The following is a 26,457-nucleotide window of genomic DNA, read 5'->3' on the forward strand; positions in this document are numbered from 1 at the left end:
CTTCGAGAACTGAATGGAGACTTTGGGTCCTGTGGAACTCTCTGCCACTAGATTCAGCAGCACTGTTTCAACTTTTAAATGCCTGCTGAAAATTTGACCAGGCCTACGCAGGCAATGAAGAATACGGCTTCCACAAGGGTTGACTGGTGCCTGTTTTTTTTACTTTATACATATATGTGTCTTTGCTGTATGGTTTTCCTAGAATTGTAGCGTCGGGAGGGGACCCAACAGTCATCTAGCCCAACCCCCTGCAATTCATAGCTGCCAACTTTCCCCGTTTTTTAAGGGAAATTCCCTTATACTGAATAGGATTCCTTGCAAGGAAAGGGAAAAGTTGACAGCTATGCTGCAATGCATTTGTGTTGTAAACCACTTTGTTATTTTTAAATGAAATAGTAGCCTATTTTTTAAATAAATAAATACAATAAAATAATGTATTCCCTTAGGGCAGTCTTTGCCAACCTGATGTTTTAGATAGCTGCAATGGGCAAGGGCTAATGGGATTTGTGGTTTGCAACCATCAGAAGGCGCCAGATTCAGAACCAAATTCCCGAACTACCGTATTTTTTGCTCTATATGACTCACTTTTTCCCTCCTAAAAAGTAAGGGGAAATGTGTGTGCGTCTTATGGAGCGAATGCAGGCTTCACAGCTATCCCAGAAGCCAGAACAGCAAGAGGGATCGCTGCATTTGCTGCACAGCGATCCCTCTTGCTGTTCTGGCTTCTGGGATTCAGAATATTTTTTTTCTTGTTTTCCTCCTCCAAAAACTAGGTGCGTCTTGTGGTCTGGTGCGTCTTATAGAGCGAAAAATACGGTATGTTTTCCAAACAAAATGAAAGGGCTCAAGGATGATTCACTAACCCCACTCCCCGCAAACACTTATAACAGTGGGTGGCTAACTTGCAGACCCTCCAGATGTTGGACCCTGACCCCTCAACATGTGGCCACAGGTGAGAGTTTGAGAACATCTGGAAAGCCCCCCAAAGATTAGCCACCCCCTCCTCGCAAGAGGTGATCAGATGAACAGCTCATGCCATTTTCGCTGTGGATTTTATTTTCACAAACTGCCGGAATGACCAAATTAATAAATTGAGAACAAATACGGCCGCAGACTGCAGAAAACAGTTCCGTCAAAACGTCACGTTTTTAATCCTAAATTGAACGGGGTGGGGAAGGAGTCGCATTTCAGAGTTTACAAATGGACGCTCTGATCCGTCCTCCCTTGCGGAAAGTTGCAAAATTGACCCGATTGCGTGAAGGGAGAGGGGCGGATGCTACGAGAGACGGCGGCTCTGCTAGCCAAACGGAGGGTGTTAAGGGGTCGGCGTTTACTATTTCAGAGGTCTGCGGATTGAGCGGGTGATGGGATACTGAAGTCCCTCCCCTACGAGCGTCCTGGAATGTTCAAATGCTACGAGGGTCTTTTCCGGGGGTCACTGAGTCACTTGCATGGGCATTGATGAGGAGCTTCGTAAAAGCTTACAGAAGGCATTGCTCTGGGGAAACCGGCGGTCCAAAGTTCGCCTCCACGTTCGGTTGCTGGAGCGAGTCTGTTTTCACGCACCTGGTCCAACCTCTGCGGGTGGCTCAGAGGAACGGTGGTGCGTTAGTTAAGGCACAGGCAAGGGAAATACCAGCTTCCACAACAAGAAAACCAGCTCCTCTTCATCTGCACACCACACGGAACTACAGTTCCCAGCGCCCTTAACAAACTACAACTCCCAGGATTATTTGCTTTAAATGGTTTGAAGATGCCACCCAAACCTTCTCACCCCACGCCGGTCCCAACAAGGTTATTCTCTCTAGTCCTGGAGTAGCCAATGTGCTCCTCTGGGTATTGTTGGACTACAACGCCCATCATCCACAGTTAACAGCCAAGGATGATGGGAGCTGTAGTATAGCAAGGTATGGAGGGCCTCAGGTTCCCCATTCTTGTTCTTTAACCTTTGCCCACCGCACAGATGTTGGACTACAACTCCCACCATCCACAGCCAGCTTAGCCAACAGTCAAGGATGATGGGCATTGTAGTCTAGCAACCCCTGGCTGGGAAAGGCTGGCCTTGGGCGATCAGCTCTTGGTCAGCGGCTCCTCTGTCTCAGGCATGACCTTGTAAGGGTGGCAGTCGTGGGGAGAGAGGACCCCCACGGGAGCAGTTGCTGATGCCAAGAGAGTACCCTCGCCAGCTTCCATCTTGGCACTGGGTTCTGGCACAGACGGCGGGGCAAGGCAGCTGGAGAAGTTGGGCAGAGTCATCAGGACGAGGCTTCCGGCAAACATGAATGACCCGGCCGCTAAGAAAGAAGCAACGTAGTCCCCCGTTGCGTCCCTCAGCCAACCTGGAAGAGAAAGGAAGAGCGGCCTGGAACAACCTAGAACAGTCTGTCTCAACCTAGGGCCCTCCAGATGTTTTGCACTGTAGTTCCTGTCAGCCCCAGCCAGTGGTCACAGACGGGAAGAGATGAGGTCCCAAACACCTGAAGGGTATGAGATTGGGGAAGGGCGGTCTAGAACATAACCCTCAAGACACACCTAGAACATAACCCCCAAGACACACCTAGAACATAAGCCTCAAGACACACCTAGAACATAATAACTGGCAATGCCATCACTTTGCCCAGAAAGGGCTGTTTAGAGCAGTGTTTCTCAACCTGTGGGTCCCCAGATGTTGTTGGACTACAACTCCCATCACACCTAGCCAGCATGACCAGTGGTCAGGGATGATGGGAGTTGTAGTCCAACAACATCTGGGGACCCACAGGTTGAGAGCCGCTGATTTAGAGGCAGATACTCCCAGGTTCATATCAAGGTAGGCCTTGGAGAGACTCTTGGCGAACCACTGCTAGTCATGCACTACAACTCCCATCAGCCCCTGCCAGAAAGGTCAGTGGTCAAGGTTGATGGGAGCTGTAGTCCAATGACGTCTGGGGACTCAAGTTTGGGAAAGGCTGCTCTATTGCAAAGTTCTTCAGCCCCGGTGCCCCCCACCTAGACGTTGTTGGACTACAGCTCCCATCATCCTGAGTCAGCTGAGCTGATTTCTCGTGGATGATGGGAGTTGTAGTACGACGGCACCTGGATGGAACCGTGTTGGCTACCTGCTGGCGCAGGCCCCACTGAGGTAAGCGGACCCCCAGACAGAGGGCCATTCCTGTGTTCCTATCTCGCTCCTTGAGCTGGGAACCAAACGCAACTGCGTAGGAAACCCGCTTCGCCTCCCTGCGGAGACAAAAATTTATTTGGAACATGTTCAGCCACACACACCTCTTAACCCAGTTCCAATTCCGGAAGCTGCAAACCTGCTTTATATAAAGGCCCGGCATGGAACCAATTATTTGTGAGGAGCTAAAAGGCTCGTTTAAGGGACGCGGGTGGCGCTGTGGGTTAAACCACAGAGCCTAGGACTTGCCGATCAGAAGGTCGGCGGTTCGAATCCCCGCGACGGGGTGAGCTCCCGTTGCTCGGTCCCTGCTCCTGCCAACCTAGCAGTTCGAAAGCACCTCAAAGTGCAAGTAGATAAATAGGTACCACTCTGGCGGGAAGGTAAACGGCGTTTCCGTGCGCTGCTCTGGTTCACCAGAAGCGGCTTAGTCCTGCTGGCCACATGACCCGGAAGCTGTACGCCGGCTCCCTCGGCCAGTAAAGCGAGATGAGCGCCACAACCCCAGAGCCGGCCTCGACTGGACCTAATGGTCAGGGGTCCCTTTACCCTTTACCTTAAAAGGCTCATTTATGTGCCGGAACAGTTAATACGGGAGGAAAATGCAGGCCAGGATCAGAGCCACGTGCAGTGGTTGCGAGTGTCAGAATAGGACCTGGGAGCGGCCGGTGTTCAAATCCCCACTCAGCCATGAAGCCCATTGGGAGACCTTGGGCCATAGCTGTCAACGCTTCCCTTTTTTAAAGGGAAATACCCTTATTCCGAATAGGATTCCTCGCAAGAAAAGGGAAAAGTTGACAGCTAGACACCGGGAATGCCCACTGCGGATGCCCACTTTGGAAAGGGGATACTGCTGCGCTAGGAACATGGAAAGGTGCCCTGCCTGGATCAGGCCTCTTGGGTAGAATCCTGCATCTCAGGGGGTTGGCCTAGATGACCCTAGTGGTCCTTTCCAACTGCTACAATTCTACGATTCTGCATTCTTTTTTTTAAATTACACGGGTAAGGTAAAGGTAAAGGGACCCCTGACCATTAGGTCCAGTCGTGGCCGACTCTGGGGTTGCGGCACTCATCTCGCTTTATTGGCCGTGGGAGCCGGCGTACAGCTTCCGGGTCATGTGGCCAGCATGACAAAACCGCTTCTGGCGAACCAGAGCAGCGCACGGAAACGCCGTTTCCCTTCCCGCCAGAGCGGTACCTATTGATCTACTTGCGCTGGTGTGCTTTCGAACTGCTAGGTGGGCAGGAGCAGGGACTGAGCAACGGGAGCTCACTCCGTCGTGGGGATTCAAACTGCCTACGCGGTGGGCAAATAAATGTGATAAATGGCACCACCTACCAGAAAGGGGCGCCCCCAGCAGCCCCCCAATGCTCTCGATCATCTGCAGCAGCCCCATGGAGCTGAAGATGTTGGCGATGCCCACGATCTCTGGGATGATGGAGAAGACGACAGGCGTCAGGGCCCCCGAGCAGAAGCCGTAGCAGAGGCTAATGGCCACCAGCAGCGGGTAGTCGCGGCCCCACGGGACGGCCACCAAGGCCACGCCGGTCAGGAAGGTCCAGGCCACCAGGATGCGGGCCAGGCGGCAGCCGCGGCAGTTGGCCAGCCAGCCGGAGAAGAGGCGGCCACACAGGTCGGCCACGGCCGCCAGCGACATGAGGAAGGCCGCCTGGTACTCGTCGAAGCCCAGCTCCCTGGCGCGGGCCACCAGGTGGACGTAGGGGACGAAGTAGCCCGTGTTGACCAGGGTGACGGCCAGGACGAACCTCATGAAGGCGAAGTGGCCCAGGAGGTGGAGGCCGAAGAGGGAGGAGAATCGCGACCAGCACGTCCCTCTCGCGCCGCGGCCCGCCGGACCGGGCAGGTCTTCTTTGAGGGTGATGGGGCGGATGAGGGCCCCGCAGACCACCAGGTTGAAGGACATGCCCGCCACGATGAGGAGGGCCCCTCGCCAGGCGTAGGTGTCCACCAGGAGCTGGAAGAGCGGCGAGAAGGCGAAGGACGAGAGGCCCACGCCCGTCAAGGCCAGGCTGGTGGCCAGCGTCCGGCGGCGCTTGAAGTACCGGGCAACCGACGCCAGGGAGGGCGTGAAGACCAGGGCCCAGCCGAAACCTGTCAAGATAATAATAATAATAATAATAATAATAATAATAATAATAATAATAATATTCATACCCCGCCCATCTGGCTGGGTTTCCCCAGCTGTTATGTTCTGAAGTTCTCACCCTGGGCCAGCAGGGGGATACTGTAGATATGCAAATAAGGGATTGAAAGTGACGTTCACTGATTGGATACTTTTAGAAAATTGTTACAGTTATGTTGTACTGGAGCTCTATATAAGCAGGCTGACTGAACCCTTCAGTTCAGTTCTGTTCTGGCCTGTGAATAAATAAGAGCTGTTTGAAGAATAGCTGTGTCGTCTGATATGTTCACCCACAACTGAACACCAGCCACTCTGGGCGGCTTCCAACAAAACACTAAAATGCAATAACCTATTAAACATTAAAAGCTTCCCTAAACAGGGCTGCCTTCAGATGTCTTCTAGAAGTCAGATAGTTGTTTTTCTCTTTGACATCTGACGGGAGGGCGTTCCACAGGGCGGGTGCCACCACCGAGAAGGCCATCTGCCTGGTTCTCTGTAACTTGGCTTCTTGCAGCGAGGGAACTGCCAGAAGGCCCTCGGCGCTGGACCTCAGTGTCTGGGCAGAATAATGGGGGTGAAGATGCTCCTTCAGGTCTATTGGGCCTTTGAGGCCGTTTAGGGCTTTAAAGGTCAGCACCAACACTTTGAATTGTGCTCGGAAATGTATTGGGAGCCAATGTAGGTCTTTCAGGACTGGTGTTATATGGTCTTGTCGGCCGCTCCCAGTCACCAGTCCAGCTGCTGCATTCTGGATTAGTTGTAGAAACGAGAACGTCCCAAAGTGCTGGTTTTCTGCCTGTGGAGCTTTAAAATGGAATCGCAGAGTTGGACGGGACCCCCGAGGGTCATCTAGCGCAACCCCGGAATCGTTTCGCCCAGCGTGGGACTCGAACCCGCAGCCCTGAGATGAAGAGCCTCGTGCCCTCCCCAAGGGAACTACCCCAATAACTCAATGACCTATGAACCGACCCGGACCCTGAGATCCGCACCCGCGGCCCATCTTTGTGTGTCTCTTTCACAGGAGGGTGGCAACACGAGAACAGGCCTTTTTGGTGGTGGCTCCCCGTTTGTGGGATGCTCCTCTCAGCGAGGCTTGCCTGGCGCCTTCATTATACACCTTTGGGCACCAGGCAAAAACATTCCCTCTTCAACGAGGCCTTGGGCTGGTTAACATCCTATACCCTTTTTTAAACATGTTTGTGGGAGGTTTATTGGCTTGCGTTTCCTGTTCTTGTTTTTATCGTGCATTTTGTGTTTTTCTTTTTTTATTGAACTGCCCTGAGATCGACAGAGGAAGGGCAATATACAAATCAAATCAAATAAATCAATAAAGAGCCTGCTGGAAAAAAGCTTTTCTCTAGCTGCAATCTCCATCTTTTCTATAAACATTTCTGGACCCTTCCTTTCCCCAACTCGACTCGGTACCCTTTCTGAGGAGAGGAGACCAGAACAAAACGGAGAAAGAGAGGCACAGGCATCCCCCAAAGAACAAAAGGATCAGGCCAAAAATGGCTGCCGGGATCAAGCCAAAATGGCGCCTGTCTAGCTCACATAGCTGTCAAGTGTCCCTTATTTGAAGGGACAGTCCCTTATTCCAGCGCCATGTCCCCCTGCTGTCCCTTACTGATGGATGCCCCTTAAATGATGTCCCTTAAATTTCAAAGGAAGCAGCTCCTCTCCCTCCCTCCCTGCCGGCCAGTTGCTCACCCAATAAGGTGTCTAAGAACGACTGGGGGGGGGGGAGCTTGCATGCCTTGTGTGTGGCTAGTTAATGCAAGCTGAGGAGGTTTTTGAATGCTGAACGCCATTTTGTTGCACGTGCTGCTGCAAACTTTGCAGTGCAAAGCCAGGCCGGGGAGCCATCTTAAGTTGAGGCTGCATAGGCCTTGTGGGGCATGTGATTCAGATTCTATTCAGTTGAACCTCTGGTTACAAAGTTGGTTGGACAGAGTTCTCGAAGCCACCAGCATGAGTTTGACCAGGTCCCTTATTTTCAAGGCTGCTGGTCCCTTATTTTCAAATCTGTAAGTTGACAGCTATGCTAGCTCAGCATCCTGTTGTCATGATTACCCAGTGAGGCAGCCATAAGCAGTGGCGTAGCGTGGGTTGTCAGCACCCGGGGCAAGGCAAGTAATTTGCGCCCCCTAACCCGTGGATTTGCGCCCCCTAACCCTAACCCCCAGATGTTGCGCCTGGTGCGGCCGGCCCCCCCTGCACCCCCCACGCTACGCCACTGGCCATAAGCTGGCAGCTCCTTCTCCATCCTTGCGCCCAACCATTGCCATAGGCAAAAATGAGATGCCATAGGTGGCTTTTTCAAGATGGCGGCCTTCCATGAGGGGAATAATAATAATAATAATAATAATAATAATGATAAAAAAATTTATTTATATCCCGCCCTCCCCAGCTGAAGCCGGGCTCAGGGCGGCTAACAACAATAAAATAGTGCAACATTCTAAAAAACATTTCATTATAATAATTAATTAAAATCAAATTGATGGCAACCATTAAGCTAAAATGAGGCCTAACCCTTCCCTCAGTTAGCCGCCCTCAGGAATTTTAACTCAAACTATGTCCATGTTTGCTAAAGTTTGCAAAACCACGTTGGAGCGGCATACAAAGGACGAACAAATTAAATCTGTGATGATAGATTGGGCAAGAGATGTTGGACATAATATAATGTCTGAAGACTGGGAAAGGTTGTGGAGGAAAGGGGTTAAGTTCACTGCATGTACTGCATTAAAAGAAAACACGAAAATGATGTATCGATGGTACTTAACCCCTGTAAAATTAGCAAAGATTTAGCATAAGACCGATAACCTATGTTGGAAATGTAAAGAAAAGGAAGGTACTTTTTATCATATGTGGTGGAGCTGCCCTAAGGTGCAAGACTTCTGGGAAAAGATATACAATGAATTGGGGGGGGGGGAATGTTGAAATATACATTTATTAAGAAACCAGAAGCCTTTCTACTTGGAATAATAGGTTTGGAATTACTCAGAAAATATGTTTTTGTATGCCACAACAGCTGCTAGAATTTTGCTGGCCAAAAATTGGAAATTACAAGAAGTCCCAAGAGTGGAGGAATGGCAGATGAAGATGATGGACTCTTCGGAGCTAGCCGGAAAAATCGGTGACCAGCGGGAGGATGAGCACCAAGAGGAGTGGAAGAAATTCAAAGACTATTTAGCTAAATATCTTAAGATAATATAATTGGAATTACTTGCGAGTACCAAACAGGCCTAGGATTTGAAAATGTGATGTGCAAAATATTATGTTAAAGTTAAAAATGAAAAGAAAGTAAGATGCTCATTGACCAAGTAAATTTTATGGGGAAATAGTTTTGGAAAACGTGTTGCAATGATTTATATGGAAACTCAGCCAGGGGGATTCGAGGAAGTCACTAACAACGTTAACAAAAGTGGAATTATTATAATCAGGATAAATGTTTGTTTGTTTGGATTTTCTTTTTCTTATCTGTTTGTTATAAATTTGGAAAATTAATGAAAAAAATTGGAAGAGAAAAAAGGAGTTTGCAAAGCCAACACATAAATCTAAAATGAACAAGTAACCCATTGTGTATCATGTCTATTTCCTCAGGGGAACAGCAGCCATCTTGAACCAGAGCGTGACTTTGCTTCTTCCTCAGATATCCAAGTATCCCCTTGGATATATGGCTTCTCCTTCTCTGGGCTGGTGAGCTCCAAATGTTTCAGACCGAAACATTTTGGACCGAAACATCTGGAGGGTATCTGCTGTGGTTTGAAACATCTGGAGGGCATTGGCTCGGAGGAGGCTGCCTTTAAAAATGGCGGCTCTCTCCCACCAATGCTCTCCTCCCCTCATCTCTCTGTTACCTCAGCTTTTGCTTAAAAAAAAAGGACCGCCAAATAAATATATTGAGATCTGTATTGAGCAAAAAAATAATAATTATGCCCGTCAAGCAAAAAGATGGAAAACTAACACCTTGCAGGGTAAAATCCCCACAAGAGGGGATAGTTTGGGGGGCAAGCAGATTTGTACGTTGATTATTTGTTATTTCATGACATTTAGATGCTGTTTGATCGTTTAAAGACCCCAAGGTGGTTTGCAAAAGTGATCAAACAATAAATTGATCAATAGGAAAAATGAAGGACTTTTGAAAAAAATGCTGAAAAAAAGATTAAAAATTGCATCGGCTTTGTAAGCATCGGGGATGGGCCTTGCCTATGCAATGAGAAATGTAGAGTTGGAAGGGACCCCTGAGGGTCATCTAGTCCAACCCCCCTGCAATGCAGGAATCCTGCCCCTTGGGTGGGCTCAAGGTTAACAGCCAGAGACCCATTGCACCGCTGGAGGTGCTTTTAGCAGGTGCCGAAAAGAGCACTTTGAAGGGACCTTGCCTGGTGTCAAGAGGCAGGGAGTTCCAAAGTCCACACTGAAAGATTGGTTGCTTGCAAACGATAGCAACGCAGGTCGCGCAGTTTCGACGCACCTGAGAGGAGTCCGATGCAGAGGTACAGGTGAGCCAGGCAGGTGGCAAAGGAGGCCAGCAGGAAGCCCAGGCCCGAGAAAAACCCGCCGGCCATGACGACAGGGCGGGCCCCATAGCGAGAGCTCAAAGCGCTGCCCACCGGACCTGCCAAGGAAGAGAAAGGGATGCCGGTCACTGCATTGCTGACGCAAGGAGCAGAATCTTCCTTCCCCAGTTCTGAACAGGAATTCGCACCCGGCGCTGCTATGGGCTATTAGAATCACAGAATTGCAGGGTTGGAAGGAGTGGGACCCAAAGGGTCATCTGGCCCAACCCCATTGCAATTCAGAAATATGGAGCAGACCCCCCCCCATAGCACCATGTATTAATTATTATAATATTTATTTTTAATAGATATATTAGGACCAGTTTCTGATCTTTCAGTCCTTCTGCCTGAGCTGCAGAATGTTCGCGAGCGCTTCCGTGACGTCACAGCAACCCGGCCAATGGCGAGGAAGGATGCGGAAGGCGGTTTCCCAGCGCATGTGGGGCAAGGATTTCGCACCGAGCGCAGGCAGGCAGCCCATAGCATGTGTCCCACACACACACACGCACACACACCCGCTGCCACTCCACTCACTCGCAAACTGCTGCACCGCGATCCCAATCGAGGTGATCCAGGAGATCCGCCCGGACAGCTCATCAAAGTACGTCACAAACTCCACAAAGAAGACGCCGAAGGAACGAATCACGCCAAAGACCAACGCGGATTGGAGGAAGGCCGAGAGGACGATAATCCACCCCCAGCCTCCGTCCGGGGCTTCAGGGTGAACCACGACCGAGCCCAACATGGATCCTGCTTGGGCAGCGAGAGAGACGGTCCGGGGGAAAAGAAAACCCTAATTATGACTGAAGTTTAGATTTCCTAATTATTGCTCAAGCCGCTTCTTCCAGTAACACCCACCCAACTTTTTCCTGGCACGAGATTAAATTATTTTCTGCTCCCCCCAGGCATCATTAGAAGGACTGGGAAGCATCTGACTTCTAGATTCCCACATGCAAGAGAGGCAATGTCGTGCAGTGGTTAGAGCAGTAGTTACCAAACTTTTGTTTTGTCCCCCCCCCCCAATTTTTTAAATTAAGTTTCAAAATTCAAAACAAACAAACATACAGACTAATAAACATACATACATCCTGTTTAAATCTTGGTAACATTATTAAGTGACTTCCTCGAATCCCCTTGGTTGAATTTCATTCTATATCATTTTAACAGTTTTCCAAATCGATTTTCTCAAAAAATTAACTTGATCACTTAACACTTTTCCAATTGAGTTATCTTAACATATTTAGCTAAATAGTCTTTAAATTTCATCCATTCTTCCTGATACTCCTCCTCCTTCTGGTCATGGACCCCCTACCCTACAAAAAAGCATTATTCAGAACAGTGGCTTGCTTAACCCACTAAGGCAGATAACAATAAAATCCAAATTAATTGCATATTTATTCCAGTCCTGTCGGAGCCATTCAATTCAATTGAACAAAGCTGATGAACTCAGTGGCGTAGCGTGGGTTGTCAGCACCCGGGGCAAGGCAAGTAATTTGCGCCCCCTAACCTGTGGATTTGCACCCCCTAACCCTAACCCCCAGATGTTGCGCCTGGTGCGGCCGGCCCCCCCTGCACCCCCCACGCTACGCCACTGGATGAACTTGATCCACTGAGACCACCCCGCCATGCCTCTTAGCACCCAGTAGGTAATCCCATCTGGGTTTAGCGTGTCAGAATAGGACCAGGAAGACCAGAATTCAAATCCCTCCAAAGATGACCTTGGGCCAGCCTCTCACAGGGTTGTCGTGAGGATAAAACAGAGAGCAGCGAAAACCGTGCCTGCCACCAAATAAATAAATATGCAAAAACCAGGGTACCTCTGAGCACGTGCAGAGTCTGCCGCCACCCACCAGCAGAATTCCAGACCCTAACGCTGCTGGGTTTTCTCTTCCCCTGCAAACCCCTTGGGGGTCTGCAGATCCACCTGAGAAAGTGGACATTCCTGGATGCCTTTGCTACCTGTATTCCACCTGGGAGCTACTCACCCCTCAGTCTGCTCCCAGAAAACCTTTTTCCCGGCCTTCTTCAAACAGGTGGGCCATGGGGGGGGGTTTCCCTGGATCCTAGAGGGAGGTGTCAGCGATCTGGGGAAGGGGGGGTGCTTTTAGAAAGAGCTTTCAAGGTGGAGAGAGAGGAGAGGAAGCGATGGGGGAAGAGAGATGGGGAAACCACAGAAAGGGATTTGCAAAGAGACACACACAGAGCTGATAAATCGGTGCAAGGTTAATAATAATAATGATGATTATAATAATAGGGGTCTTAATTCCCAATAGTGTCTCCACTAACGGGGGGGCGGGATTTTGGAGAGCCAGGCGCCTTGCAGAAAAGCACGACCTCTAAATAAACGTTTTCCATGGGGGGGGGCGCATTTGGAAACAAAATTACGTGAAATCGCATGATAAGAAGACGACCCAGGTCTTTTTTTAGGGGGGCTAACAGGCCTCCTGGGACTTCCCCCCCATAGGAATTCCTGATCACCCCCCCCCCGCAAAAAAAACCTGCTGGAATCCCCGCCCAATCCAGAGTCCTATAGGGACACCTCCCCCGCCGCCCAATTTAAAATAAATAAATGAAACATGGGGTGATCTTCTTTTGGGGGCTCCCCCCTCCCAGAGAACACCCCCCTTTTCCTCCCCCCCCCACCGCCGTTTCGTTCCTACCGGGGGAGGGGGGAAGCCGGGAGCCTCCGCGTGAGCGGCTACAATGTTGCAGGATTCGAAAGGGGCGGGGCCCGGGTCGGGAAGCCACGCCCCCCGCCCCTCTCCTGCTCCCGAAAGGGCTTCGCTATGGAGGTGTCGGTGGGTGGCGAGAGCGCGCAGGCGCAGTGGCGACGGCCGAGAGCAGGTTGATCCGGCTGAGCATCTTGCGGGGATCGGGTGCAAATCCCGCGCGGAGGGAAAGCAAGGGGCAGAGCGATCCTCGGCTTGGGGCGGGATCTGGACCTGCGGTGGCCGGAAGGGCGAGCCTCCAAGGCTGGGCGCAGTCTACCTCCGGGTCCACATAGCTGTCAACTTTTCCCTTTTAAAAAAAAGGAAAATTCCCTTATTCCGAATAGGGTTCCTCACAAGAAAAGGGGAAAGTTGACAGCTAGACACCGGGAAGGCCCATTGCGGATGCCCACTTCGGAAAGGGGATGCTGCTGCGCTAGGAAGAAATGTAAAGTATTGCACTTGGAAATGTAACAGGGAGAAATGTAAAGTATTGCACTTGGGCAAAAAAAATGAGAGGCACAAATACAAGATGGGGGACACCTGGCTTGAGAGCAGTACATGTGAAAAGGATCTAGGAGTCTTGGTTGACCACAAACTTGAGATGAGCCAACAGTGTGACGCGGCAGCTAAAAAAGCCAATGCAATTCTGGGCTGCATCAATAGGAGTATAGCATCTAGATCAAGGGAAGTAATAGTGCCACTGTATTCTGCTCTGGTCAGACCTCACCTGGAGTACTGTGTCCAGTTCTGGGCACCACAGTTCAAGAAGGACACTGACCAACTGGAACGTGTCCAGAGGAGGGCAACCAAAATGGTCAAAGTCCTGGAAAGGATGCCTTATGAGGAACGGCTAAGGGAGCTGGGCATGTTTAGCCTGGAGAAGAGGAGGTTAAGGGGTGATATGATAGCCATGTTCAAATATATAAAAGGATGTCACATAGAGGAGGGAGAAAGGTTGTTTTCTGCTGTTCCAGAGAAGCGGACACGGAGCAATGGATCCAAACTACAAGAAAGAAGATTCCACCTAAACATTAGGAAGAACTTCCTGACAGTAAGAGCTGTTTGACAGTGGAATTTGCTGCCAAGGAGTGTGGTGGAGTCTCCTCCTTTGGAGGTCTTTAAGCAGAGGCTTGACAACCATGTGTCAGGAGTGCTCTGATGGTGTTTCCTGCTTGGCAGGGGGTTGGACTCAATGGCCCTTGTGGTCTCTTCCAACTCTAGGATTCTATGATTCTAGGAACATGGAAAGGTGCCCTGCCTGGATCAGGCCTCTTGGGTAGAATTCTGCATCGCAGGGGGTCGGACTAGATGACCCTCGTGGTCCTTTCCAACTGTTACGATTCTACATTTTTTTAAATTAAAGTGGTAATGTAGCCTTATGAGGCTTTGCCCTCAGGTGGGAAAAATATTGCGCCCGGGAAAGGGAAGTGGGAGTCAACAGACACTCAAGGAATAGTTTCGGAGAAAAAGGTTTTATTTCTACCATCCATGAACTGGTAGAAGGAGCAAGTGTGATAAGTCACAAAAAGCATGCACGAGTTCACAGTGATGTGCACAAACATATATACCCCTTTCCAGTTCCCTCCTCCTTTCTCCTCCCTCAGGAGTCCTGCCCCATGTTGAGGTTCCTGAGCATGTACAGAAAGCTGTCTTGGGACTATTGTGGACTCTTGGCAGAAAAGGGGGTGAGGGGGTTTGCAGAGTGTTCCCGTTGTTTCATTCTTGTGCTTTGGCATGGTTCCCGGAGAGAAAGCAAGTTGCAATGTGGTTCTGAGAAAGGCCTGAGAAGACAATGGGCTCTGTTCTCTACCTTCTTGCAATCTTTTTAGTTACAGCAAGTGGAATGTTTCTGATGCTTAGCTGCTGAGAAAATGATTTTGAAAAGCTTTGAGAAGCTTTGAGCCTGCTTGGGGGGGGGTGACTTCGGGCCTAGGTGAGGTCACCTGTCCTCACCTTCCTTCAGTAAGGTAAAGGTAAAGGGACCCCTGACCATTAGCTCCAGTCGTGGCAGACTCTGGGGTTGCGACGCTCATCTCGCTTTATTGGCCGAGGGAGCCGGCGTACAGCTTCCGGGTCATGTGGCCAGCAGGACTAAGCCGCTTCTGGCAAACCAGAGCAGCGCACGGAAACGCCGTTTACCTTCCCGCCGGAGCGGTACCTATTTATCTACTTGCACTTTGACGTGCTTTCGAACTGCTAGGTGGGCAGGAGCAGGGACCGAGCAACGGGAGCTCACCCCGTCGCGGGGATTCGAACCGCCGACCTTCTGATCGGCAAGCTCTAGGCTCTGTGGTTTAACAGCGCCACCCATGTACTGTAGGTCTAATCCTCTTTTAAAGCCAACTAGACTGGTGCCCTCCTGTGGCAGGGAGTTCCATAGAGTACATTCTGCATTGTGTGAAAAAGAACTTTTGTCCTGAATCTTCCTACATAAGACAGCTTCTTATGTTTCTGCTAATGGCGATACAGCAGTACCTTGGTTCTCAGACTTCATCCGTTCCCGAAGTCCGTTCCAAAACCAAAGCGTGTTCCAAAACCAAGGCACGCTTTCCAATAAACGGATTAATCCGTTCCAGACTTTTAAAAACAACCCCTTAAAAAAACAGCAATTTGACATGAATTTTACTATCCGATGAGACCCTTGATCCATAAACTGAAAGCAATGAACAAGGTACTGCAGTCACACAATCAATCAATCAGTAGCTGAACTGGGTTCCACACAGTCACACACACACACAAAAACAAACACAAAATAAATAGCGAAAAAACATACAGACTCTCAAAACGGAACTGTGGCACTCAAAACGGAGCACGTTCGGTTTCTGAAAAAAATTCGCAAACTGGAACACTTACTTCCGGGTTTGCAGTGTTTGGGTTCCAAGTTGTTTGAGTACCAAGGCGTTTCAGAACCAAGGTACCACTGTGTTTTGATCCAGTTTGTCTCCTCTCTGGTGTCCCCAATTCTCCCTCTTTCCATCCAGGGCCAGTTTATTTAGCTTGTAAGCCTGCAGGCAGATTGCTGCTGCTGATGTTGTTCTTCCTCTCCGCCTGACTACAGCAATTTAGCATTCTTCTAAATTTGATGTTTTGATACTCTGCGCTGTCTTGTTTTTTCAGGCGTGCAAGAAGCCATCAGTGTTATTTATGGCTCATCCCTGACTTGACGCTCTGTGCCGGTGGCAGTGGCTCTGTAAATCTTCCTGCATCGCAGGGGGTTGAGCTAGATGGCCTGTTGGGTCCCCTCCCAACGCTACAATTCTAGGAAAACCATAAACTAAACACACACATATGCATAAAGTAAAAAACAGGCACCAGTTAACCCTTGTGGAAAGTATTCTTCATTGCCTGGCATGTTGTTGTTGTTTAGTCGTGTCCGCCTCTTCGTGACCCCCTGGACCAGAGCACGCCAGGCACTCCTGTCTTCCACTGCCTCCCGCAGTTTGGTCAAACTCATGCTGGTAGCTTCGAGAACACTGTCCCACCATCTCGTCCTCCGTCGTCCCCTTCTCCTTGTGCCCTCCATCTTTCCCAACACCAGGGTCTTTTCCAGGGAGTCTTCTCTTCTCATGAGGTGGCCAAAGTCTTGGAGCCTCAGCTTCAGGATCTGTCCTTCCAGTGAGCACTCAGGGCTAATTTCCTTCAGAATGGAGAGGTTTGATCTTCTTGCAGTCCATAAGACTCTCAAGAGTCTCCTCCAGCACCATAATTCAAAGGCATCAATTCTTCGACGATCAGCCTTCTTTATGGTCCAGCTCTCACTTCCATACATCACTACTGGGAAAACCATAGCTTTAACTATAAGGACCTTTGTTGGCAAGGTGATGTCTCTACTTTTTAAGATGCTGTCTAGGTTTGTCATTGCTTTTCTCCCAAGAAGCAGGTGTCTTTTAATTTCGTGGCTGCTGTCACCATCTGCAGTGATCATGGAGCGCAAGAAAGTAAAATCTCTCACTGCCTCCATTTCTTCCCCTTCTATTTGCCAGGAGGTGATGGGCCCGGTGGCCATGATCTTCGTTTTTTTGATGTTGTGCTTCAGACCATATTTTGCGCTCTCCTCTTTCACCCTCAATAAAAGGTTCTTTAATTCCTCCTCACTTTCTGCCATCAAGGTTGTGTCATCTGCATATCTGAGGTTGTTGATATTTCTTCCGGCAATCTTAATTCCGGCTAGGGATTCATCCAGCCTGGCATAGGGATTGCCTGGCATAGGCCTAGTCAAGTTTTCAGCAGGCATTTAAAAGTTGAAACAGTGCTGCTGAATCTAGTGGCAGAGAGTTCCACAGGACCCAAAGTCTCCATTCAGTTCTCAAAGGAGCGTGCACCGAATAGGACACCAGGCTTCCCTGTGGCTTAAACACCCGCTGACCAGGAGAGATCATTCATCGCTCCGGCTGAGTCTCTTAACTCCAAAGCCAAAAAGCTGAAAGACGCCGCAGAATTTAGGAATGTCCGACTTGCTGCTGGTTTGGGGCATATTATTATCATTCTTAAAACTTCAGGAGGTCAACGGCACCAGGAGATTGTAATGCAATACAAGAAAACACAGAAGAAAAAAGATAAACAAGTCAAGTTGCTGGAATGGCTTCGTAGAAAACAAAGATAACCTCTGCAGAGGTTATATTTTCTGAGAATCCTCCGGAAAAACCATCTCTCAAAGGACCTGTTGTACTGTGGAGAGTGTATTAATTTATGGTCTGTGTGTGTGGTTTGGGAGCTGCACGGTCAAGGGAAAAACAATGCTGTCCAGGGTTGTAAAGACTGCGGAGAGAATAATTGGGCGCACTCTTCCCACCTTGGATCAAATCTATGCTTCCAGGTGCCATAAGAAAGCTGCAGAGATAGCGCAGGATAGTGCGCACCCCGGAAATGATCTCTTTCAGCTTCTGCCTTCTGGAAGAAGGGACAGGGTTATAAAGACTAGGACTAGCCGCCTGAGAAACAGTTTCTATCCAAATGTGATTGGTTTTAAACGCAGTGTAAGGTAGTCTCTGTGGGAGTATATTGTATTTAAAAACTGGGTATAAGAGTTTTTAGGGGGCTAACCAGACTGGGATAGCTGGGATAGTAGGCTTGTTGGGTTTTGAATGTGTGATGTAGATTTTTTCAATTTCGTTGTTCTGTATGGGACAATGACAATAAAGATTATTGTATCATATCATAAAGATAAGTACTGCACAAAGCGGGGGCTGGAGGAGACTCTTGAGAGTCCCATGGACTGCAAGAAGAACCAACCTCTCCATTCTGAAGGAAATCAGCCCTGAGTGCTCACTGGAAGGACAGATCCTGAAGCTGAGGCTCCAAGACTTTGGCCACCTCATGAGAAGAGAAGACTCCCTGGAAAAGACCCTGATGTTGGGAAAGATGGAGGGCACAAGGAGAAGGGGACGACAGAGGACGAGATGGTGGGACAGTGTTCTCGAAGCTACCAGCATGAGTTTGACCAAATTGCGGGAGGCAGTGGAAGACAGGAGGGCCTGGCATGCTCTGGTCCAGGGGGTCATGAAGAGGCGGACACGACTAAACGGCTAAACAACAACAACAAAGTTTGCAGTTTGCAGCCAGAATAATGTGGGAACAATATTAGTCCTGGGCAGAGGCAGCACCCTGGTGTTGCAAAGTTGAGAAAAACTCCTAACGTCTAATCTTGTGCAGAACAAGGCATTCTTTATCTAATCTGCAATAGCAGAAGGAGAAGAACGCAGAAAACAAGAGCTATCCATCCCTTCGAGTCATTTTGGCTTCCCCAAATTTTTTTGCAACTCTAAAATATCCTTTTTGGGAAGAGGCGACCAGAACCCTACGCAGGTAGAGGAAGCCGAGGAAAAGGAGGCAGAAACTCGACACAGACTTAGAGGAATGGCAGGCAGTCTTTCCCCCCCACAACCCTTGACCCTGTTGCAGGAATTTATGCATAGGTTGTGGGGTGTGAGTGTTGCCCCTCCAGCAGATATTATGCACATGCAGTCCACTACCAAAACCAGCACAATCACTTTTGTGGCTTTTGTGATTTGTCCCCACAAAACACCCCATCACAGTTTCTTCCTATCTATTCAAAGGGCCTCTACTGCACGATACCAAATGTAAGAATTCACTGATAAATGTATCTATGTACTGGCTCACTGGAAAAACTTCAGAAATTCATATAGACAGGTGAGCTCAGCTACTCAGCAGCCCCTCTGCCTGAGTGATTATCCCTGGCATCCTGATACCTGAGTGCCAGACAGGTAGCCATTCCAGAAAGAAGAAACCCAGATGAAGACAAAAGGGTGTGATGAACTTGGCTGGAAACAGGGAAATGTAAATATATTTTTTGTTCCACTTGATGGGTGTTTGGTGGAGGGCAAGGGGAACCATGGGGCAGGGTCCAGGATGCTCAGATTCCTGCCACCAGACCTCCCCTTTCATGATGTAACTGTGATGTAGTTTGGGGGGGGTGTAACATGGGGATTAGGGATGCGGGTACCACTGTGGTCTAAACCACAGAGCCTAGGACTTTCTGATCAGGTCGATGATTCGAATCCCCACGACGGGGCGAGCTCCCGTTGCTCGGTCCCTGCTCCTGCCAACCTAGCAGTCCAAAAGCATCTCAAAGTGCAAGTAGATAAATAGGTACCTCTCTGGCGGGAAGGTAAACGGCGTTTCCATGCGCTGCTCTGGTTCGCCAGAAGCGGCTTAGTCCTGCTGGCCACATGACCCGGAAGCTGGACACCAGCTCCCTTTGCCAATAAAGCGAGATGAGCGCCGCAACCCCAGAGTCATCCGCGACTGGACCTAATGGTCAGGGGTCCCTTTACCTTTACCTAACATGGGGATTAGCAGCTAATAAAAGTTTGGGTCCTCTCTTGTTTGGGGCTTCCATCTTGTTCCACCTTGTTGCAGGTGGGAGTCCTGTCGCGGCAGTCTTCAATCAAGACCAAGCCTACTGGCTCCTGTTTTGCTCTGGTATTCCTGGCTGGTGCCCTTGTTTTTTGTCCAAGGGAGCCCTCAGATTTCTCCATTAACAACCCAAAGAGCAGCTGCCCGTGGGGCGTGTGGGTCCTGTCTCATAGCTCCTATTTCCAAATAGGCAACATCAGTTCTGACCCACAGGGGGAGGCATAACACTACAAGATACTGGAAGGAAACTTGTGTCCATTTAACAGGATGGATGGAGGGTTTATTTCAAAGGTTGCAACTTGGGTTGAGGTCACGTATGTTTAGGACGCCTTCGTTGTAGGTCAGTCTTTCCCCCCCACAACCCTTGACCCTTTTCCCCCAGGCCGACTTTTCCTTGCCACGAAACCTTTATCCAAAGGTGCTTGATATAAGATGGCACAAATGTTGGTGCTGTGTATGTGTGAATCTTCCTGGGGCAGCTGGTGGAGACGCGCTTATTTTAATTGCTAGTGCTTCCGTTTTCATTCATTTATTCATTTGTTAAGAAAGGGTGAGTGGGGGGCATATTATGCTTCTTTTGCAGGATCTGATTTCTTTCTGCAGGGCCTGTAAGACAGAGTTGTTCCGCCTGGCCTTTGGCTTGGAATCAACTCGATCCCTTCCCCCTCTTCTTTTTCCCTTTCTCCTTCTGTGTTGGAACTCCTATTTGGGGACCTCCCTGGCTTTTTTCTGGCCCATGTAGGACCAGTCTGGATAGTTAGCCTTGGTGAAGACCTGATGTTTTTATCCCCAAAAAAGTTTTTGATTGAGTTCCACTGAAATGAGGCTGTATTTTAATGGTACAGTGGTGCCCCGCAAGACGAATGCCTCGCAAGACGGAAAACTCGCTAGACAAAAGAGTTTTCCATTTTGGAGGTGCTTCACAAAACGAATCTCCTATGGGCTTGCTTCGCAAGACGACAATGTCTTGCGAGTTCCTGCTGGTTTTTTCCCCCTTTCCCCCCCTTTTTCTAAGCCGCTAAGCCGCTTATCAGCTGATCCGATCAGCAGATAAGCCACTAAAAGCCGCTAATAGCGCTAATCCTCTAATCCGTCAATGGGCTTGCTTTGCAAGACGAAAAAACCGCTAGACTAAGAGAATCACAGAACGGATTCTTTTCGTCTTGCGAGGCACCACTGTATAAATATCTTTTAAAAAATTATTATTATTATTATTGGATAATCTGTCCACCTTTGGTCCCCTCCTCCTCCTCCTCCTCCTCCTCCTCCTCCTCCTCCTCCTCCCTCTTCCTCTTCTTCCTCTTCCTCTTCTTCTTCTTCTTCTTCTTCATCATCATCATCGCTTTGACACGGGTGATCTTTGCTTCTTCCAGTACCCTGGTATTAGTTCGCCTGTCTTCTCCAAGTGATGTGTAAAAAATTTTGGAGACTCCGTGGATGGAATCTTTTAAGGAAGTGGACATGGCGTTTATAAGTGGTCCATGTTTCACAAGCAGACAGTAAGGTTGGCAGTACAATAGCTTTGTAAACAAACATTTTGGTTTCCCCGCAAATGTCCCGGTCCTCAAACGCTCTGTACTTCAATCAGGAAAAAGCCGCACTCACAGAGCTCAGGCGATGCTGGATCCTTCGAAGTCCATAAAACTTAAGGAACAAGCTGTACTACCAAAATGATTAAGGTTTTAAATGACAATTTTAGGTTATATTTTAGTGATCGAATAAATATTTTTAACTGAGAGGGAAAGTTAGGAAACAATGGGAAATGATGAAGCGGGATCGGAACGCGAGCCTTGAAAGCAGGAGAGCGCAAAGGGGAGGAGGGAAGCCCAAGAGATTCCTTGAGATCTTGTGTTTATGTTGTGCGCTGGATATGTGACTGTAAAACTTTAATCTGAAAAACCAAACAAATATTACTTTTTTTTAAAAAATGAGGGTGGGAGAGCAAAGAGCTCAAAGACAGAGGGCACATATTTTTTTAAAATATATTTATTAAGTTTTCAAAGGTTATACAAAAAAGACATAAAACAGAAATAGAAAAATAAAAACACATATAATTCCCTTCACTTATTTTCTTTTAACTTATTTCTCGGACCTCCTCATACCTCCCCTTTTTGTATTCCAATTCAAATTATTCATTCAGCAAATCTTCACCATCAATTTTCCCTTAATTCTCCACCTTCCTCCCCCCCCCAATTGTCGTATTCATTACAGCTGATAACCACTTAAATTCTAACCAACATCATTTTAAGATTCATTACTTTTGTAGTCAAAATAAAAAAATTCCTTCCAGTAGCACCTTAAAGACCAACTAAGTACTAACCAGTAGCACCTTAAAGACCAACTAAGTACAAAATACTTTTGTAGTATTTCCCAAGATAGTCCTTAAATTTCTTCCAATCTTCTTCCACCGTCTCAAAGACAGAGGGCACATAGCAGCACCCATAGAAGTGACGAATGAGGAAGTGGGAGAGATGGGGTGGTGTGATGAAGATTAATTATTATTATTATTATTTATACCCCGCCCATCTGACTGGGTTTCCCCAGCCACTCTGGGGGGCTTCCAACCGAATATTAAAAACAACACAGCGTCAGACATTCACTCGGGACAACACCATTATCCAAGAAGCTGGGTCCTATAGCCTGTCTCTGTAAAACAGAGGTTAAGAACTTAATTAGTTCCGGAGGTCCATTCTTAACCTGAAACTGTTCTTAACCTGAAGCACCACTTTAGCTAATGGGGCCTCCTGCCGCCGCCACGCAATTTGTGTTCTCATCCTGAAGCAAAGTTCTTAACTCGAGGTACTATTTCTGGGTTAGTGGAGTCTGTAACCTGAAGCATATGTAACCTGAAGTGTATGTAACCTGAGGTACCACTGTATTGAATAAAAAAGGACCGTCAGAAACCTTCCCTTGTCTTTATACTTTCCTGGGCAACCAGCTGGGAGCCGCTGAGAGAATCCTGGCGGCCCCTAGGTCTCGGCACTGGACTCTAAAACCACAGGGTCTGGGGTGCTCGAGACCTGGCCACCCTATCCATGCGTCACGTTCTGTACAGCGCCTAGCACACCGCTACATTTTTAGCAGCTGCTGTACCAGGAGGTGAGTTGGCCTGCTTGCTAGATCAGACTCGATATCTGTCTACCTTATCGGCTGCGTCGCATAGGTTCGCTTTTGTTAGTGCCAGATTTAATGTGTTCCCCTCAAATGTGCTGAACAATAGATTTTCTAATGGTAAAACCTCTGTTTTATGCGCATGTGGCAACAAATCAATAGAATCCCTTCATCATATCTTGTTTAATTGTCCTTTATATATTGTTCCCCGATCAAGGATTCTGAGTTCAATCATTTTGGAAACTGTTGCTAAACCACCTGAATTACATCTAGCCTATCTACTCCAGGACATTGACTCTTATAGAACATTACAGGTTGCAAGATTCCTGAATTCTGTTCTTTCATGTAAAAGACTTCATGGAATGCTGCATGACTATTAAAATCTAGTAAACTCTATCCACCATCTTTATATTCAAGGCCACAATATGGTACATCTAGAGACTGTATGTAATGTGAACGAGACTATGCGCTGAAATATTTTAGTTGATATTTTAGAATGTAAAATGCTATTTTATTTACCGATTGGTTTTACCTGGTGGGCTTATAGCCGAATAAAGTATTATCTATCTATCTATCTTGCTAGACCAGCCTGGCTGGAGCCCAGTTCCTCTGGACTTTTGAGGGAGCCGGCGTACAGCTTCCGTGTCACGTGTCCAGCATGACTAAGCCGCTTCTGGCGAACCAGAGCAGCACCTGGAAACACCATTTACCTTCCCACCGGAGCGGTACCTATCTATCTACTTGCACTTTACGTGCTTTCGAACCGCTAGGTTGGCAGGAGCAGGGACCGAGCAACGGGAGCTCACCCCTTCGTGGGGATTCGAACCACTGACCTTCTGATCGGCAAGTCCTAGGCTCTGTGGTTTAACCCACAGCGCCACCCACGTCCCAGTACATAGATACAATTATCAGTGAATTGTTACATTTGGTATCGTGCAGCAAAGGCCCTTTGAATAGATTGGAAGAAACTGTGATGAAAGTGTTTTGTGGGGACAAATCACAAAAGCCACAAAAGTGATTGTGCTGGTTGGTAGTGGGCTGCATGTGCATGATATCTGCCAGAGGGGTCAACCTATACATAAATTCCTACAAATGTTGGAAATGTAAAGAAACGGAAGGTACATTCTTTCACCATTGGTGCACGTGCCCAAAGATTAAGGCTTTCTGGGAAATGATATATAATGAACTGAAAAAGGTATTTAAATATACCTTCCTGAAGAAACCAGAGGCCTTTCTCTTGGGCATTGTCGGCCAATTGGTGCCAAAGAAGGACAGAACTTTCTTTATGTATGCCACAACAGCAGCAAGAATACTTATTGCAAAGTATTGGAAGACACAAGATTTACCCACTCTGGAAGAATGGCAGATGAAGGTGATTGACTACATGGAATTGGCAGAAATGACTGGCTGAATCCGAGATCAGGGAGAAGAGTCGGTGAAAGAAGACTGGAAGAAATTTAAAGGCTATTTACAGAAATATTGTAAAATTAATGAATGTTAGAAGGATGTTGGAAAGAAACTAAGCGGTTTCCAGCTGTAATGCTTTAAGAGATATGAAAAAAAGAGGTTTCACAAATGGGTAAAAGTTTAATGGTAAGGATTTGCTGAACTAACAAATCGAACTGGAATACAAAGAAGGGAGGTATGAGGAGGTCCGAGGAAATAAGTGTATGGAAGTTATGTTATTGAAAATTAATGTGTGTTTTTAACTGTTTTTTATTTTGTATGTTTATTTTTCTTTTTTCTTGTTATATCTTAAAAACTTTTAATAAATATCTTTTTTAAAAAAACAAAAACATAAATTCCTGCAACAGAGGCAAGTCGGGGTGGGTGGGTGGGAAACGAGACCTTGCCCAAACACACACACACACACACACACACACACACACACACACACTCCTCAAGCTCCTTCCTTGAGTCCCGCGGCCGCAGGAAACAGGTGCCCAGGCCTCTCTCCAAGCCAGCAGAACCGCCTTCTCCGCTGGTGAGTCATCCCAGGGCAGAATGGGCCGCCAGCGCCCATCGTCACCCTGGCACAAGGCCCTTTTCCTTCCTGTTCATCTCGCTTGTTCTGTGTAAGCGCCGTTGCGGTTTCATCGGGGTGGACATACAAAAAATCACCTTTTGCAGAAATGGTTTCCAGACATGGAAGTCATATCAAGGCACAAATCGTTTCAAAGCAGTGGAAATCCACAAATAGGGTGACTCCAGTGCCGGATTTACCTATAAGCTAAAGAAGCTATAGCTTAGGGCCCCACTCTTTTGCCCCCCCCCAAATATAAGGTAAAGGGATCCCTGACCATTAGGTCCAGTCGTGGCCGACTCTGGGGTTGCGGCACTCATCTCGCTTTACTGGCCGAGGGAGCCGGCATACAGCTTCCAGGTCATGTGGCCAGCAGGACTAAGCCGCTTCTGGCGAACCAGAGCAGCGCACGGAAACGCCGTTTGCCTTCCCGCCAGAGCGGTACCTATTTATCTACAGTGGTGCCCCTAAGACGAATGCCTCACAAGACGGAAAACTCGCTAGACGAAAGAGTTTTCCTTTTTGGAGGTGCTTCGCAAAACGAATCTCCTATGTCTTGCGAGTTCCTGCGGGTTTTTTTCCCTTTCCCCCCCAAACCGCTAGACGAAGAGAATCACAGAACAGATTCTTTTCGTCTTGCGAGGCACCACTGTACTTGCACTTTGACGTGCTTTCGAACTGCTAGGTTGGCAGGAGCAGGGACCGAGCAACGGGAGCTCACCCCGTCACGGGGATTCGAACCGCCGACCTTCTGATCAGTCCAAGGCTCTGTGGTTTAACCCACAGCGCCACCCCCCCAATATACTTCTTCTTAATTTTATTTCACTATTAATATACTTGTATTTCAGTTCCACAATTACTTTGATGAAATACATATTTTGCTTGGAACCCATACACTGCAAACCCTGAAGTAAGTGTTCCAGTTTGTGAACTTTTTTTCGGAAGCCGAACGTGCTCCATTTTGAGTGTAACGCTTCCGTTTTGAGTGTTATGCTGAGGTCTGTCTGTTTTTGCCATTTATTTTGCGGTTTCGTTTTCGCAGCTCTTTTTCGTTTCGTTTTTGTGACTGTGTGGAACCCAGTTCAGTTCCTGATGGATGGATGGATTGTGTGACTGCAGTACATTGCTTATTGCTTTCATTTTATGGATCAATGGTCTCGTTAGAGAGTGAAATCCATGTTAAATTTGCTGTTTTAGGGGTTGTTTTTGAAAGTCTAGAAGGGGTTGATCTGTTTCCCATTACTTTCTATGAGAAAGCGCGCCTCGGTTTTGGAACGCTTTGGTTTTGGAACAGACTTCTGGAACGGATTCTGTTTGAGAACCAAGGTACCACTGTAAATTGTTCTGTACCATCAAATGAATGGGATGGTACAGGGGAGCAAGAGGCAGAGTTTGGGCCATAGCTGTCAACTTTTCCCTTTTCTTGCGAGGAATCCTATTTGGAATAAGGGAATTTCCCTTTAAAAAAGGGAAACGTTGACAGCTATGGTTTGGGCTGTGAGCTGAGCCGTTGCGCCCTCCATCTTTCCCAACATCAGGGTCTTTTCCAGGGAGTCTTCTCTTCTCATGAGGTGGCCAAAGCCTTGGAGCCTCAGCTTCAGGATCTGTCCTTCCAGCGAGCACTCAGGGCTGATTTCCTTCAGAATGGAGAGGTTTGATCTTCTTGCAGTCCATGGGACTCTCAAGAGTCTCCTCCAGCACCAGAATTCAAAAGCATCCATTCTTCGGAGATCAGCCTTCTTTATGGTCCAGCTCTCACTTCCATACATCACTACTGGGAAAACCAGAGCTTTTACTATACGGACCTTTGTCGGCAAGGTGATGTCTCTGCTTTTTAAGATGCTGTCTAGGTTGGTCATTGCTTTTCTTCCAA

General features: G+C 48.1%; 1 pseudogene across 1 annotated transcript; it reads right to left on the reverse strand.

The window, feature by feature from the left end:
• Window positions 1-1,035: 1,035 nt before the first annotated feature.
• Window positions 1,036-12,646, reverse strand: LOC309517996 (monocarboxylate transporter 13-like; annotated as a pseudogene). The gene is made up of 6 exons (XR_014224591.1): window positions 12,524-12,646; window positions 11,849-11,947; window positions 10,398-10,613; window positions 9,779-9,922; window positions 4,500-5,273; window positions 1,036-2,339 (listed from the first exon to the last, which is right to left on the reverse strand). The product of XR_014224591.1 is annotated as a monocarboxylate transporter 13-like (transcript).
• Between the last annotated feature and the right edge of the window lie 13,811 nt (window positions 12,647-26,457).

Source organism: Podarcis vaucheri, assembly GCF_965113315.1.
Source record: "Podarcis vaucheri genome assembly, chromosome: 13".
Taxonomy (NCBI): Eukaryota; Metazoa; Chordata; class Lepidosauria; order Squamata; family Lacertidae; genus Podarcis; species Podarcis vaucheri.